General features: G+C 35.1%; 1 protein-coding gene across 2 annotated transcripts in view; it reads right to left on the bottom strand.

The window, feature by feature from the left end:
* Window positions 1–18,923, bottom strand: part of LOC113234178 (protein N-terminal asparagine amidohydrolase) — a 72,346-nt gene that overhangs the window by 12,483 nt on the left and 40,940 nt on the right. Inside the window, exon 1 of one of the 2 annotated variants that reach the window (XM_026469461.1) lies at window positions 10,064–10,254. The exons of the other annotated variant lie outside the window; for it this stretch is intronic. The gene's annotated coding sequence lies outside the window, so the exon portion shown is untranslated. Of the gene's footprint in view, window positions 1–10,063; window positions 10,255–18,923 lie in introns of those variants that run through there. 2 annotated transcript variants of the gene reach the window in all.

The following is an 18,923-nucleotide window of genomic DNA, read 5'->3' as shown; positions in this document are numbered from 1 at the left end:
CTGGCTAGAGATGTCGCTTTTAATTGTAATTAAGTTTTTATTGAACGTCTGGATGTTTCACCACCATATTTAATTACTTTTTGTGAAATTACTCCTTTAATAATTATGATAATAATAATTTTTATGAAATTAATAAATATAACAAACTAGTGGAGTAATTTCACAAAAAATAATTTAATACCTTAGTGGTGATACACCCTGACATTCAATAAAAACTTAAAGACTATGAAGATTTATATTGAAGGTAAATTCACTATTCCGCTGCAAAGCAACTAATCGCAATTCACATTAAATAGGTAGCATATATTGCACTCCTTATCGCAACGAACGTAATCGACATTTTAAGAATAAATAAAAACAAATTATTGGTTTTCCCAATTTACAGTTATACAAGATTAGGTAGACTATTCCAGTAATTTGTCGGTGACGTTTCTTCATAGACATAAATGAGGAATTAGTGGTAATAACTGCGCACACTGTATTGAGCGGCTAAGGAAAAGTATGATGTATTATAAAATTGAATGCGTGTCTGCCGGAAACAATTCATAGCAATAAAATTTGCCTATGATTGATTTTGGCGTCCACCATAGGACGCATGCTGCCCTCCTTATCATAAATAACTATATAAAAATATGTTAATGTTATTAGTTTATTTATTCGATCAGTTTTTATGTCAGCGATGGAAAATCAAAAATACAAAGTCCAGAATAAAACTATGAACAAAAGCGCAGCCATTGACAGTCGCTCAATTGTCTCGCTAATGTATTTCACACAGCACAAGGTCGCCCTAGTGACACCGGGAGCTATCCATATGTGTGTAAACACGACTACCCTTTACACAGTGTCAACCACTTTGAATTTATTCTGCGTGTTGCAGTGTTTTCAAAATGAACACAATTGACAAATTGTGTTCATTTTGAAAAGACATCGACCAGAGTAGTATGTGGAAAGAATAATTATAACTTTTTTCAAAAAAAAAGACCTCAAAAGTTTGTGGAATTACATCTATTTGCCAGTTTTATTGAAATCGTTTAACGGAAAGTGACTGAGGGTCGTATTCTAGAACTCAACTCGATGCTCAGGTCAGGATTTGAGTATGGTTTAAAGCACTCGAAATCATACTCAAGTCCCTGCCATTAGAGTCGTATTTCCAGTGCTTGTGTTGCCAGTGCAATCCTGACTTGAGCATTGAAGACAGTTATAAAGAAATAATCCATTGACCCTGAGGGTCGTATTCTAGAACTCTACTCGATGCTCAGGTCAGGATTTGAGTATGGTTTAAAGCACTCGAAATCATACTCGAGTCCCTGCCATTAGAGTCGTATTTCCAGTGCTTGAAATCATACTCAGATCCTGACTTGAGCATTGAGTAGAGTTCTGGAATACGGCCCTGAAATTTTATAGCATCGTCTCATATAATAATTACATTTCATATAAAATTTTACTTCTATAAACTTTATACAACTGCAAAAATTAAAGTGATTATTTAAATTTAATATCGGAACTTAATCGTGTACCTCTTCTTACTTCTTAATCGTAAATATTTTATTTACCTCGACGTTTCGGACGTGTTGCAACGTCCATGGTCACGAAGGGATATTAAATTAAAAAATCGTGATAGTTTAAATCAATATAAGGTAAGCGAAATTAGTGAAGTAACCAATCAGGAGGCAGAGCGTTTGAGTGCGTCATACTCGATATTTTAATTAAAATAAAAAAAACACGATGTTCTTTTTTGAAACTCATTGTTATAGTTCTCTTTAAAGAACTATTATCATATTTTTCAATTCAATAGCAAGTACCATAGACAAAATAGAATGTTGGTTCAGAACTAAAAAGAGCGCCTTTGTAAAATGGTTTGTGAAATTATAAATAACAAATTAAAGTAGAGGAGTAGAAAAAATATTATAAATAAGAAACTTACGGTTGAAACCGAAGTAACACGAACAGAGATCCGTAAAGAAAAAAAATACAACTTCGTAATGTAGTCATAATTATACTACATACACGAGCTAATATTCGAAACGAAATAACAGTCGTAAGTAAAGCAGTAACAAATCAATTATTTATAGTACTAATGATAAGTGATAGCAACAAATGTATTATATGTATCACAAGTGATAATTTACTGATAATATAGTTCTTAAGAAGATATGACAACTTTAATTTTTATATATTTTCTTGTGTAATATTTATAGCGTGTTTCACATTAAGTTTTATACGAAATATATTTTTGTTGCGCATATTTATAAAACAACTTAAGACTTCTGTAATATGCATATATTTTCCAGCTGATGTACCGTTACTATTTTAAATTAATATAGTAAGTGAGACACAAAATCGTTGCAAAACATCTTTGAAAATGTTTGGTTATTCTTTAGATACCGAGTATATAACCAGAAATAAGGGCCATCCATCATCTCATCAGGCAAATTGGGCTTATACCACTTTTAAATATCAACTCTTGTTTGCGCTGAAATCACAAATTAGAAAAGTGAAAGAGTAAAGCGCCAACAACTGACCTATATGTACGTCTCCGTATATTCCAAAAATATTCTGTATTCATTGTAATAAAGATAATATCTCTAACAATGGGGGCTGTTATATTCGGTGGTGTGGAAAAAACAGCAAAACATCTAATTACAAAACAAACAGAATCACATTTCATCGGTATCATCAAATATGTAATTTAGCAATTTTTGTCCATTATTATAGCAAAGCTCATGTTAAACGGGTCGATTTCAAGTGAAACAATTGACGGGTGTCGTCAATTGTTTCACTTGAAATCGATTGACGACACCCGTCAATTGTTTCGAATTCGGGCTGGCCAATCGGAGCGCAGTTGTCACAGTAATGATTTGGCAGAATAGTTTTCAAACAAATTAAATGACATTTCGTCTCTATTTCTGGTTATATACTCGATGTCGTTAGAGAGTGGTTGGTGAGTCTAAAAGTTTAGACGTGTCACTCGAAAGCGACATAAAGTTGTCACATACAGGGTTATTTGTCAGATACTAACAACTACACAGAACTAATATTACTAACATCGTAAACAGCAACTTTTGTTCCATAACTTTTAATAATCCACCAGATTTTACATTCGTACAAAAATTAAAACATTTAAATAGATCGCTCTAAATGGTGGTAAATCTGTGTGGTAAAAAAATAAAAGTTAAAAACATGCGTCACACGTTTGAACTTACTACCTTACTATCGGGGTTACCTATCACAAGCTAGAAACTCATGTTTCTGGAAACATGATTAGACCAAACAAACTTCTGCCCAAAGAATACGATTGTGCAATAATAATATTGTAATAATAGGTTTTCGGACAAACGATACTTCTGCTGTAAGACATTTCTGTGTTGCAAATTTATACCAAAATAGTGATTGTGATGACAATTTTGGTATAAATTTGTACATCAAGTAATGAATATCGGAAAAACGAAATTAGAATTAGTGATAGTGTATACAGATACAGATACGAATACGGATACAGATCTACAAAATATCAGATAGTACACCAAAAACTTAAAAGTTCATTATATTCATATATGTGAATTGGTTTTATTATTTATTATATGTACATATAAGTAATTATTTATTGATTTTGTATCTATTGATTACTAAATTGTCACACACCATTCTTTTTCCTGAGTTATAATTATTTCAATCCAAAGCTTGTCTGGCAGAAATCACTTAAAGCGATAAGACCGCCCATTGTACCACCGGTTATTTCTTTTTTTTTATTTTAATTATTATATCAATTTTGGAGTACAATAAAGAATTATTATTTTTATTTTTTTATAATACTAAGTGACGGGGTAATCTGGTGGTAAGCAACACGCCTATCCATAACAGAATTTTTGTATTGTATTGTATTTTCATTTTTGGTAAATTTATTAATATTTTGTAAGTAATGGAACAAAAGTTGTCGTTAATGATGTCACTAATACAATCCTGCAAGGTTGTTAGACTTTTACAAATAACCCAGGCAAACTCAAACATGCAACACACCAGTAAAAAAAACACCACAAACTATTTTAACTTTTAGTTTCAAAGATCCTACAAAGTCAACACTTAACGCTTATCGTCACACTCGTATCTATAAAACTGAATGTAAATAGGTAATAAAAAACTAATAACAAATATAAAACGGAACATTAACGCGACGTGCGTTGTAATATAAAGTTAGGTACACGTAAGTTTTAGAGATTGTTTAGTATTACACTGAGACAAGAGTCGATCATCTTTGCTCAGTTGTAAGTACTTATGAAAACAAATTGGGCGCCACTTGTTCATCGGTAACTCCGATTTACATAAGCCGTTCATTGAGAACTACGCCAGTCACTACTTAAGGTCAATCAGAGCAAACGCAAAATAAATTTACACAACTTCAGCGCATTTATCACTTATAATTTCCATGTTTAGAACATCGTGCGACATTTTACATGCTCCTTATAAAACCTCATACATGCACAATGATATCACCGAGTATATGTCACTGCTATTACAATAGTGTTGTAACTCAAAATATGTGAAATTCAATATTATATCATTACTGAACGTAAAATTTGATTGTCGTTAAAATATTGTAAGAAAGAATTAAAAGATATCTACTTAACTCCTAATGAGTGAATTTATGTAATCTAGTTGTGGCCAAAATAATCCTTATTCAAAAAATGTGAAATATGTTTTTCCTTTTTATTTTTAAATATATTTGGCAAGTAGAAAATTGTATAAGTGTCTGTAATAAACTATAACCTATACATAAATTTTAATGATCTTTCACGGGAAGTAAATAATTCGTTTTTCATCGTTTCTGAGAAAATACACTTTTTGAGTTAATACACTATTGTATTAACAATGCGCAAGTCAGCTCTATAGCGAGTTGCAGAAACGTTCTTTAGCTATACTAATATTATATTATAATATTATATATATACTATAATGCGAAACTAACTCTGTTGCGTTTTAGCACCCAAACCGCTGAACCAATATTGATGAATTTTGGTATAGATGTAGATGGGACCTAGGAGAAGGCCAAAGGCTACTTGTGACAACAAGTAACAAAAAACAAAAATAAATCTTAATGGAGGTGACATAAGAGATGAAAGTTTGTACGGAAAACCTTTAGTATAGTACAGTAGCTACTCGAAGACGGAGTCGCGAGCACCAACTAATACATAATACGTCTATATAATATACTATATACATATTATATATATACATTTACTTCATCAAAGTAAAACTTAAGATACTATATGTTACTAAGTAACCATTAACAATGGAGCATTAAACCGCACTTATGTGCAACTGGGCGCTAAATTTTTAAATCTTATAATCAGAGTTCTAAAAAACCGACCTCAAAAGTTTGTAGAATTATGCCTATTTGCTAAGTTTTATTTAAATCGGTTACCGGAAAGTGCGCGAAAACGGGTTCATCCCCTAGTTTGCCAGACTTAGAGATGGAATATTTTCTTCAGATTTAAATGGGATCAGTACTGAGGTACTCTTTTTCCAACAAAAAATAATCATCCAAATCGGTTCACAAATTATTTAACCGGAGTTATCGCGTAATGCAAAAAAACAGACGAGTTGAGAACCTCCTTTTTTAAAGTTGGTTAAAAAGGATTGCACTTCTCATAAAACAAGTATAGTTTCTGTTAACACCAACCGACAACGTCGAAATAATTTGGATTTCCTAGTTTGGTGTTTTGCGATTAGATTTGTCGCTCTCGCACACGATGTTGGCAACCGCAGCTAACATGTTATTTTCAAATGTAATTAACAAATATATTTCCCGCGACACAGGGTTTCCCTAGTGCGGGGCTATGTTGAGTGTGGGTGTGTGCGTTACTAAAATATATTCTCACGTATAACATCTACAAACCTATTAATTAAATGTGCTTCTACTTTGTATTAATGCTACCAATACGTCATTTCATTCCGTGACGGAGTCGTTAAAAATCTAATAAGACGTTTCTATTTCGCATATTTCACCAAGTCAATTACCTAACGGTTAATTATAAATATTTGTAATGTAAATCATGGGTGGCGCCCTCACAAGTAGTCTCGAAAAATTTTAAGCAGAGCCAGTAGGTATTCAGTTACCCGACAAAGGTTATTTGAGTTCATTTTGTTGTTTACGAGCTTTGCAACTTGGTGACATTTTTAAAAACAACCAAGTTGTAATAATAGGGGTTAAAGTATGAAATTGCCGATTTGTACTGAAAATCTAAATTGTTTATTTTTTAAATTTTTAACAAATTTATTTAATCAAAATAGTTGCCATTATTATCTATACATTGCTGCCATGTAATGGGAAGGTTATTAATGCCTTTGCGATAGGACTCCACGATCTAGACTGCACAAACTGTGTGAAAGCATTTTGTACTGCCTCCTGGGAAGAAAACTTCTTGTCACGTAGATAATTGTCCAAATCACGAAAAAAATGGTAGTCCGTTGGAGCAAGGTCTGGTGAATACGGAGGATGACGAATGGTTTCTAACTGCAGTTCCTGAAGGGTCAAAATGGTTTCTCGTGCTGTGTGAGGTCTCGCGTTGTCGTGGAGCAATAATGGTGAAGATCGATTCATGAGTCGGGGCTGTTTTACTGCAGTTTTGTCAACATGGTTCGGAGTTCGGCACAATAGACATCTGCCGTTATTGCTTGACCAGATCGGAGAAAACTATAGTGAATAACACCATGCTGAGACCACCAAACAGTTACCATTACCTTTTTATTGGTAAGTTTTGCTTTAGGACACTGTTGTGGCATTTGACCTGGGGTCAGCCATTGCATTTTTCTTTTCCGGTTATCATAAAGAATCCACTTTTCATCACATGTTACAATTCGATCCAATATTCCTTCATTTCTGTACCGGTTCAACAAGGCAACACAAGTTTCAACACGCGTTTCTTTCTGCAGATCAGTCAAATCTTGAGGCACCCATTTTTCGTATTTTTTTATTTTATTGATTTGACGCAAGTGAGTCAATATTGTGGGTAAGGTAACGTTAAACCATGCCGCTAATTCCTGGGTAGTTTGACTAGGATCGGCTTCCACTATCTCTCTTAATTCATCGTTATTCACCTGTGTGGGCGGTCTTCCTCGTGGCTCGTTCTTTAAGTCGAAATTTCCATCACGAAAGCGTTTAAACCAAAATCGCACGGTGCGTTCATTAGTAGACCCCTCTCCAAACGCAGCATTGATATTGCGGGCTGTTTCTGCCGCGTTAGTTCCGCGTCGGAACTCGTATTCAAAAATCACTCGAATTTTCGCAGTATCCATCTTTCTTGTCTAAATTGAATAACAAAAACAATTGAAAGTCGATCTTCAAATGTTTCAAATTTAAAAAAAAAAAAATCACAGAAACCATTTGAAAAAAGTTTCATTCGAAAACCTCAAACCATGAAGATTCTATGAAAATTCAAAGAACCTATTGCAATAAAACGGCAATTTCATACTTTAACCCCTAATATAAGGTTTATTGATAAATAAATATTAGACAGTATCACATACGTTGCTCTGATCCCAAAGCAAGTAGCTAAAGTACTAGTGTTATGGAAATCGGAAACAACGACTGTACCACAAACACCCAGACCCGAGGCAATGTAAAAAATTTGTTCTCTACAGTGATACGGCCGGGGATCGAATCCGGGACCTGAGATGGCGACTCCAAGAAAACCGGTGTGCAAGCCACTCGACCACTGAGGTCCTCAAAAAATTTAACGTCACAATATTATACTTTTAATATGATGCATTTTTTTTTAAATATTCCACTCGTTTATTATTGAATTAACCTAGAGTCAGACATTTACTTGACTTCGCGCTATCATTTCATAGCCGACCGGCATGATGAGGCAGCTGCGGTGGAGAACACCCATGCACCACCAGAGAAAGCCGCTTGCAGCGCTTGTATGAATATCTCACGCGAACACCTCAAGTATAATTATTGAAGCGTTCAGTTGTAACAGCTTCAGTTATAATTATTAATAAAAGATCAAACACTAAGAAAAATCCTCCGATTCGGCTGGATTCGAACCTGCGTGTTCAGCACACCGTAAAACCAGGTACTCACTACGGAGCTGTAACCGTTATATGTCATGTTACTAAAAATCATAGTGGGGACGTGATTCCGTGGACGCGGATCGCGTGCGGAACCACGACGACGAAATGACAGTTCGCATTGAAGACTGTGTGACTGACCGACGACAACCAAGTACTCATTCTAGCGAGTGAAGACTGTTCCACGCGTACACACTAGAACCTCGTTACTGTAATTGAGTACCCGGCTTAACTGAGCTACGGAATTAATCAGCAGACCTTATGAATTTTTCTATGTGCTTGTTTGAGAGCTTATTGTTTTTTTTTTAACAACTTTTTGCCATAGCACCATCTGTGAGAAATCTATGAAATCTTTTCTTCACTCAGGCAGGTACCATTATCAACCAAGTCTTCACAAAGATTTTTACATGTCTTGACTGTTTTGTTTTGTAGTGTCTTGTCATGGCAGATATGCGTGGTGGGTAATAAATTTTTGCATTTTCGTTCTTGTCACGTTTTGCATCATCGCGTGTTAAAATTGTGAACGTAAAAATGGATTTCGCACGTTAAATACGGTAATTAATCTTCTTGAAAGCGACATTTTCAACCGACTTCAAAAAAGGACGAGGGTATCAATTCGACTGTACGACAAGCAGAGCTCTTTGTGAAAAAGTTCGTCCAGAGAAGTACTGCCACCTTACCTATTTCTAGTAAAGGCAACGAAAGGCAAACCCGGGGGGTTTCAGTGGGATAGGCCCTCCAGTGTGGACTGGACTGGGGACTCTTCCGTCCCCACATAATCCCTGAGTCTCTTTAAAGATGCCCCCCGTCAAAAACAACAGGGTAAGGGTGCTAAAATTACAAGCACATGCGACTTGTCTCAGGATGACGGGCGCAATGGCAGTGTCCCTCAAATCTGTGTGTTTTAAAGCCCTGAGTTGCAACTGCAATTGTTATGGACAGGCGTGTCGCTTAACATCAGCTGCACGACTGATTTCGAAGATGTTTCTTAAAGGGAGTACCTCAGTAGTTATCCCAGTCATATTTGTATAAAATATTCCGCCTGTAAGAATTGCAAATTAAACCGACAACAAACTTATGACGACGGTTTTTTTAATTTATAATTATTTAGCTTGTACAGTCAACATCAGGAGTCGTTGATCAGTTACAATTCCGTTATTTCGATTTTATACTAATTAAATATAATTAATTATATAAAGTAATAACTCCGTTTCACTGTTCTTGCTGATGAGAACGAGAGATAAATTGCAAAGTTTAAAGTTCACTTCTGCATGTTGTAGGTATAACGCCTTTGTACGTTGTATAAAACTGACGATTCTTTAAAAAATATATGTTGCTTTTACTTAACAAATGGAATACCGTTCAACTACATTTGACGCTGAGCGTACTAAATATTGTGTGATTTTGCAAAAAGATGCCTATCGCAAAAAACCTTTAATAATGATGAATGTGATGAGTAGTTTATGCAAGACATGTGAGATGACCGCTACTTGTGCGATTGCCGTGAATTCTTACAATAACTTAAAAAACAACGTCCTTCGTCTAACGAGACAAGATTAATGGTATGCTAAGAAGTTGAGACGGAGTATTCACTTCAAATTTAAAAAAAAATACTATTCAAGCATAACACGCGGTACTCTTACGAGAATCTTAACCTCGGTACACGCGCCATTGTACGGCCAATGGTAACAATAGTCTAATTATAGCCCGGGAATATATTACCTATATCATCAATCATAATTAAAGTTTCGAAATCTCTTAATAAAGGTATAATATCGATATGTGGTTTGGTGCTATTGACTTTTAAAAATGACAGCTTAATTGAGATGAATAAAATGATTCATTGATCTAATTGTCGATCTGGATGAACAGAGGAACGTGCGCCATCTTCGTTCGACATCTGTACTGATGATGAAATCGTTGACAAACGTAAGCACAACACTAACAAAAAGAAAATGGAGTTTAAAACGTTACTATTATATATAACACTTACATTCGAACTTAGAACTTTAATTTTATGCACATTCATTAGCTAATCACTCAACACGTTGAACACAATTTAATATTTATCACCATTTAATATAAACATGAAAGAATTCCCCAAGAAATCACATTAAAAATATGTACAATAAATTAAGATACGCGGGGTACATGAGCAACAGGAGTGTACAAGTGGACGTACTGTAGCGGTTTAGGTTATCGCATCTACTGGTCATATAAACGCCACGCTACCAGTCTGTTATTTCTCAGATAATTCTTATTATAACAAGTGATATCGGAGTAATTAACACATACAAGACGCATATAACCCACTAGTGGTTTTGTTTCGCAAAATAATAATAAATAAATACAAATTACGCTTGTTTTGCTAGAAGATAATTGACACTGGTATTCCTAGAAAGCGGTTAGAAGGAAAATAAATGGTAAGCCAATAAAGATAAAGTGTTTTCCTGTATAACAACTTGCAAAATGTTATGTTTTGTTAATACTCAATGACAGTTAATTATGAAATAAATTGGTAACAAAGACATACAGTGAAATGTTTAAATAAATGTCTTTTGTTTGAAAAACTCCTAAGACAATGATCTTGTATTGGCAGCATACAATTGTAAATATTGTTAATAGACAGAAGTAATGTAATCTAAATATAATTTATGTATTGTGTTGGTCAAAAATACCTTGCGGAATAAAAGCATAAACGAAAAAAAAAAATGTTCAATATTAAATTTTGATCTATTGCGTATTGTAATCTTAGAAATCCCCTTTTAAAAAAAATCTTGTCGTTACTTATAAAATACAACTCAAATAAAATGTAGTATCGTTTGATGGATTCTTTGTCGTAAACGTTGCGTCCATTCCAACGATATCTATATACTAGCGTACTAAATGCGGCGTTCCATGCACACGCTGTATTTAGTACGCTAGTAGAAGTAGTAGTAGATGCTCACATTTCGCTATTTGACTAATTGTGTGAACACAAATTGAAAGTTTTAATTATTCACGTTGATTCGGCAAGCAATGTTGTGGTTTTTGTTTAATTTGGGCATTATAGTATTTGACAATCGCGAAATAATATACAAAATTTCACACTATCCATCTCGTTTTGCAACATACAATGACGCGTGTAAAAACAAGACAAAACATAAATCATAGATTAATAAGCAACAGAGTGTTCTGACTATACAATAACAGAGGATGTATAATATGATTATAACAATTACTAAGGTTACCATATGAATTAAAAAAATATAAAAAAGAGTAGGCTCAACGATATCTATGCACTTGACTAGGCTGAATGGTCTAAAGATCTTTGCCTTTCCGCAAGGAAAAGTAAATAAAATAATATCAATAATTTCAACAACTCGACTGTATTGTTTTTTTTCTTTTACTTAATTTGTGTTTCTTTTTAGTAATATAATAATTATAAATAATAAACGGGAGGTCTCTGGGTCAAAGCAAACTGAAATGTATTTTGCAACTGATAGCGACTTTGCTAGGGGCTTTACGTTAATTCCCCAACTATGAATAAACATCATTGGTAAATACAATATTATCTGCCTGCCTAGCTCATTCAAAGCCAATAGGTATAGATTGTTACGTCTGTGCACTGTACATACTACAGTACTGATACTCTTTGACAAAACTTAACACTAAAGCAAAAACACTATCACTATTAATTGATAGTGTTTTGTTTGGAACATGTAGTTGCTGTGAATGTTCTTGTCTATAGATTGAAGTCATTGGTCCATTCAAAGATCGAAACAAGTGAAAATCTGTAGGGGCTATGTCGGGCGAATACTAATGGATGAAGTAACACATCCCAATCTAAATGCAGTACTTTTTAAAGGTTTTGCAAAGATGTGGTTTTATCATTATCATGATAAAATACGGACGGACTGGGTGGCCAACTCCATTAAATAAAAATAAATCGAATTTTCCCATTGTCGTAAGTGGAATCAGGAAAACCTGGTGATAAGCGACACGCCTATCCATAACAGTTGCTGTGCCACTCAGAGCCTTAAATCGCAAAAATCTTCAGGGGCACTGCGTCCGTCACCCTGAGACATAAGTTGACAGGTCCCAAGTGCCTGTAACTTCATCAACAGCTTTACCCTTCAAAACCGGAATGCAGTAATGCTCACATTACTGCTTGGCGGCAGAAATAGAAATGGTGGCAGTACTTCCCTAGACGAACTCTTTCACAAGGAGCAAGGATGTTTTATTTATTATTTTTTTATTATATAAATTTTATTATTATATAATTAGATTTTTTTACTATCTTATATCGTTTTTAATTGATTACCAATCCATTACATTAGACACATTACAAACAATAATCACAACATTTAAAAGTTTGTGTCAATGCTATATATTATTTACATCGACTTTACATAAACCGTATTATAAAGTAACGTTATTCTTAGACACGAAAAGTAAAAAAGCAAGAAATAGGCTGTGGTAATTACAATTCTAAGATAGATAGTAGATATTTAAGGTGAGTTACTAGAGTAGAAGCGGGATATTTTTTGCTAGATCAAAATGGTTTAGGCATTTCCTATTAAATAGCGGTCTTACAAAAAAATACACTATACACTTAAGGTTATTGTCTAAAGAATGTGCTAATGTGTTACACGATAGGATGTACTTTATCCGATCGTGTAATATTCTGAAAAAACTAATACAAAAGCCATAAATGATTTTTTTAAGAAGAGAACCTTCACATTATCCCAAAATTTGCAAATTGCCCAGGGGTTTGACGACACGCCGCGCCACCTGCTGCCCCGTCAGTCGCCATTGAGCGCTCATCGACGTCGGATCTGTGAACTTTCTCCGCCTGTTCTTATTTTATTCATATTAATTTACAACGCGCAGATTGCGGAACGCGAGTGACGACACCCCACACCTCCTAAAATCTAGGCTAGTTACATTACAATTCCGACACTGGTTTACGGTAGAAATAGGTAGAACTGTAATATTATTTTTTTCTGCACGGTTACTATAAAAATAGAGTAATATTTTTTTTTATGATACCAAGTGACAAACAAGTCGTGCGCCTGGTGGTAAACGACACGCCTATCCATAGATAACAATTGCAATGTCGCTCAAGAGCTAAAGCTCTGAGATCTTTGCGATTTTTAAATCCCATGTAAGGTAAGGGTAAGCCCTTCAAAACAGGAACTTAGTAAATGCTCACATTACTGCTTGGCGGCAGAAATAGGTAAGTTGGCAGTACTTCCCTGGACGAACTCTTTCACAAGGAACATTACTGCGACCGCGTGCACGTGTTCAGAAACCGAACTGTCATGGAAAATACGCTCTAATTATTTAGCTTTTAGCTGGAAGGCACTAGCTTATCTTTTATGACAAATGACACTATAATATATAATTGTTTTAAGAGAATATATAAAATTTAATGTTTTTAACCTCTGTTTCGTTAAGTTTTTTATAGTGTAAGTTAAGTGTAAGAAAGTTACACAAATTTAGTATTATCAAACATGTTCACTAAATTTATTAAATTTAGGTATTTTATTAAATTACTTTCTTACGAAATGACAGAATGAAATAGCGCCTGACAAAAGAACCAAAATTTTCTTCTGTCTAATGCTAAAACGAAGTATAGTTGCTCCAAACAAAATGTACTTATTCGACTACTAGATTACAGTATCCAAGTAAGGATGGTAGTTCAAAACGTTTTTTTTATTTTCAACATAATTTATGGTATCTCGGTAGTAGCAACTGGACAAGAGTGGCAAGTGAGCTGGCAGCCCGTCGGGCGCATCAAAGCAATCCGGGCGGCGAGTTCAGCTAATTGACTTAATTGACGGACGGCGCACGCGCCTCTTACCGCTTGCACTAAATGGATTTACAGCTGCTTAGAATTGACGCGATTTGAAAAGGTGCAAGGAAGGAATCTTAATTATGGAATATATGTAATTTTTTTTAATGCTAATATTGTATTAGACTTCTTGCCGTAAAATGATATAGACTTCAAAAGAAGAGGTGCTCAATTCGACTGTTTTTTTTTTATTTTTTTTTTTGAGTGTATGTTACGCGATTACTCCGTAATTTGTGAACCGATTTCGATGAGTTTTCTTTGTTGAGAACGGGGTTGTGGTCCAATCAAATTTGAAGAAAATATTCCACCTCTAAGGGTAGCAAATTAGGGGAAGAATCAGATTTATGGAATTTCGCCCATTTTCCGCAAACCGACCTCAATAAAATTTGGCAAATATAATGTGACACCACAAACATTCTGAAGTCGATTTTTATTTATATTAGTCGATATTTATATTATAATTATATTATGATTAAAACTTTCTTTACTACTTATACTTATTTCTTCACTATTTATATTTACATAATAAATAGAAAATCATTAAGATACGTACACGAACTTAAACAGGATACAATTGACAAATAAATCTTTATGTTTTAAAATAACTTTCAAAAGCAGACCACACCGCTCCATTAAAACAAAACGGTCAATAAAATGCACAATACGCAATAACTGTTCGGGACTCATATTCGAATGGCCAGAAATGGCCAAGGAATTGCCGGGAACGCCCTACGGCCATTAGGGAACAAATTCGTGACACGGGCAATGGCCAAGTATGGAGCTCGCCCCGATACAACTGTCCGGGACTTATTAATGACCGAGACAATGATTTTAATATAGTTCAGCCACTTACGTCGGCAATTAGGTGCACTGTACAGCTTAACATTACATATACTTGTGTAGATGGGGATTTCAAACCACACGTTTATAGGAAGAGATCACAATAAAGTTTTGAACACTTTTGTTTTTATTGAACGACTCTTACGTATACTATTCCCAATCATCTAAAAACCACAGTCAAAATAGTCTTCTACTAAACATAGACCTCTAAAGAAATGAATAGCTTCATCATCACGTCATGAGGATTGGGTAAGTGTATCCGTACACAGCAATTCATTGACGGACGTAATTGTCAAAATATTTGAAAATTTGTTATAAAGCGTAACGTATTTTTTTTATTACATCAAGTGACGAGACGAACAAGGCGTGTACCTGACGGTAAACTACTCGCCTGTCCATAACAGTTACAGTTTCACTCGAAGCATTAAATTGCAATGATCTGGGGGGCACTCCCACTGCACCCGTCACCCTGAGACATATCGATTGATCTAACGAGTTTTATCAAAAATTGTGTGGATTTCACGACAGATCAAGTTGCATTGGATAGGTTATGTCATTATTTCTAATCATGAAACAATCAAATTATGTGTACAAAGACCTAACGAACCGTAAAGCCCGTCTATCTATCTGTATGCCAAACTGCGCCATACTTTTCGGTACTTCGCAAAAGTTCCCACGAGGTATTAATGACTAGGCAAAACTGAAACTCCTTTTATGCGCCGGCGCCCATTACCCGGCTCATTTGTGGCGGAAGACAAACGACGATCACAACACAAATACTGATATAATCGTAAAGCATCGTAACAGTTAGTTACCTTACAAGTTTTCGAAAAACTATAGAGGTTATGCGCATAATCAAAAGAGAAAAGTAACATACAGGATGTAGGTATATTTCTTAATTGTTAACTGCCTCAGTGTCCGAATGGTTACCATACTGGTCTGCCACGCAGAGGTCCCGAGTTCTATTCCTGGCCCGGGAGAAATATTTAGGCTTTTTTTTATAATATCAAGTCACGGGACGAACAAGTCGTGCGCCTCATGGTAAGCTACACGCCTGTCCATAACAGTTGCAGTGCCACTCAGAGCTTTAAATCGCAAAAATCTGAGGGGCACTGCCACTGCGCCCGTCACCCTGAGACATAAGTTGTCAACTCCCATGTGCCTGTAATTTCACCAGCACCCTTACCCTTCGAAACCGGAACGGAGTAATGTTCACATGACTGCTTGGCGGCAGAAATAGGTAAGGTGGCAGTACTTCCCTGGACGAACTCTTTCACAAGGAGCTCTACTGCTACTAAATGTTGTTGTATGGCCTACATTAATTTCTCTCGTGAGTTTGGGTGTAACTTGTGGTTGTCTATGTGTGTGTCCATGGCACCCGTGATACAGGCTTTCCCTAGTGCGGGGCTATGCTAAAGCTTTCATATTAGCGGGACTCTAATTCCCGGAAAATTATGGGACATTAAGGGTCGTATTCTAGAACTCTATTCAATGCTCAAGTCAGGATTACAATTGAAACACAAGCACTGGAAATACGACCTCAATGGCAGGGACTTGAATATGATTTCGAGTGCTTTAAACCATACTCAAATCCTAACTTGAGCATTGAGTAGAGTTCTGGAATACGACCCTAAGAATATTGACGTCAAACATGCATCCACTGGACACGTACGGTCTTTTCTAATGCAAACAACTACTAGACGATGTTAGTACATCCAGCTACCCAGCATGCGACGACCTCTATAATAGTAATACAATCAAACCTTTCCTTTTTTTACTTTTATCGGAAATACTTATAGTACTCTGTACACAGTGACCGCAGGCTTTTGTGATACAATCGGCTGGTAAGACAATGGTTATCGCCGCGATGAGGAGATAGCCGGCTGATGGATGCGGCATGCTCGGCGGATGCTGCAGATAGCATCTCCCTCGTGACGCCGCGACTCGTGTGCACCAATTATAATTCAATATCTACAATGTGTATTGGTCGAAGATATATTGCGGGATACAGCATTAAGTCGTCGTCTTATGGTTGGTTTTCAATTGCAAGTAATTTGCGTGCAAATAAGTAGCTATATGACATCTTTCGTCAGAGCAATTTCATGAAAGCTCTTTAGACGTAACTTACAAGTTAGACGCAATTGAACATAAAATATTGGTACGGATTATGTAAACAGCTTTTTTCCATCAAAATTAGAAGTTTCCATACCGCACATGACAACTAACATAATATTATCTGAAAATTGCTTTACGTTATACTAATATTACCTATTTAGTGTTAAAGCGACAGTGTTGTCCTGTCACTTTGAAATTAAATCGTATCTGAATGACACATCAATATAGCGAAATTTTGGAGATAAATTATTAATATGATGCAATTTTGAGACAAAATATAATATAACGTAATTTTTGAGATAATACTATGTTAGTTGTCAAGTGCGATATGTGCTAAAGGGGAACATGTATAATAAACAACACTGGTCCTAATATTGATCCCTGTGGGAGTCCGTAGGTTAACATGTTTTGATTTGTTGTTAAATTCACGTCACACCAACTTACAAAATTTGCCACCAGACACGAAATAGGCCTTTAAAACTGACTAAGTATAAAAATAATATTGTTTTCAAATTGAATACTTATAATCATATAGTACGTATATATTCGAGTTATCATGGTTTATCTGAAAATTTCGAAATCTGAATCAATAACAAATTAAAAAGACACTCAGCCACCGACTAAAGAAACTCACTCACGTTCATTTTGTTTTCTAATTCACAAACAATCATTCCGATTTGAAGCAATAGATCTCTGATACTAATAAAGGGGTCACCGTTCAGTGCCCGGTCAAGTGACAATCATGATCGCCCTAATAGAATAATTGCGTCGACTGAGCTATCATCATTCAATCTTACATTAATAATTCATATAACCAATATTTCTTCGAACACTATTTTTGTTTCTTAGCGTTGTCAATTAAACAGTAAACTAGAGGTGCGTAAGTAATGTGAGTAATATTACAATTGTGATACCACGCGACAGTGTAATGTGGCATCACCCATCACTTTGGAAAGTTAAAAGCATCACTCATAACATCACCCGACACAATACCGAATATTATTCATGCGTGATATTATTTATTTCAGTTACAATATCATATATCAAAATCGTTTTAATATTCGATCTGTATTGCTATGTTTACGTTATTTAAAACTGTGATAGTTCCTTTACAATTCGTAATATTACCTGCTCAAGTTTATGCGTATCAATCGCTGCAATGTTCGGAACAGGTGATGTGCGAGTAATTCATTACTTATTCATATTATCATATTAATAAGTGGCAAAACACGGAGTGATTCTTTAACACATATCATTTTTGTGGTGCAAGTGAAGGTATAATATCACACAATAATGCAATGTAATGTAGTAAGAACAAAGCAAGCACGAAGTGATGGCATGGTGCTTATGCACCTCATTTTTAGCTTGTGTGATGTGGGAGATGGTGATACCACACTGTAATATTACTTTTATGGGAATAATACCATAAAATATATTTATAATATTAGATTACTTTTAAAAGCTCTGTTTCGGGCATGTCTACAGTAAATGTGTTTACTACGACTAAATATGTCGTGTCCTCAATTGGATATAGCACAAAATCGGTATAATGGTGTATGTAGGCGCGGAAGGTGTTGATAAGGCCATGAAGAAGGCTAGACTTTTAACTTTCATTAAGGTCAAATTTGTCACTATAAATAAAGTCCTAAGTAGTACAATTTTGTAATAATTGCATGGTGCAATGAAGTTGACTGGTTAAGATTGGCCTGTGCCGTTTTGACGTGGATTTTTTATGGCATATTCAGCCATGTCGGTGGTCATAAGGAAAGTGAGTACCGCCGCGTACCATTTACATACTAAGCTATTTGAAGTAAACATCATCAACAAAACAAAGTCATACAGAGAGTTCAGAATGCATGCATATGATATTGTTACTCTGTGCCTAGAGTAACTATATCAAACCATATTTAGTCGTTTATAATTAAAAAAAATAAGAAACTAAATATGCGCAACTCTCAATGTCTCAAATATTACTATTTTTTGCTTACTTTTAAAAACCAAGCACTAAAATATTAAAAACGTAAAGAAAGAGTTCATGATCAGAAATTGCGCAATCGGGGTT

This window comes from Hyposmocoma kahamanoa, unplaced genomic scaffold, assembly GCF_003589595.1.
Source record: "Hyposmocoma kahamanoa isolate Upper Pololo Valley unplaced genomic scaffold, ASM358959v1 81, whole genome shotgun sequence".
Lineage (NCBI taxonomy): Eukaryota > Metazoa > Arthropoda > Insecta > Lepidoptera > Cosmopterigidae > Hyposmocoma > Hyposmocoma kahamanoa.
Note: the sequence above shows the minus strand (reverse complement) of the source record. Positions and strands in the feature narration are given on the sequence as shown.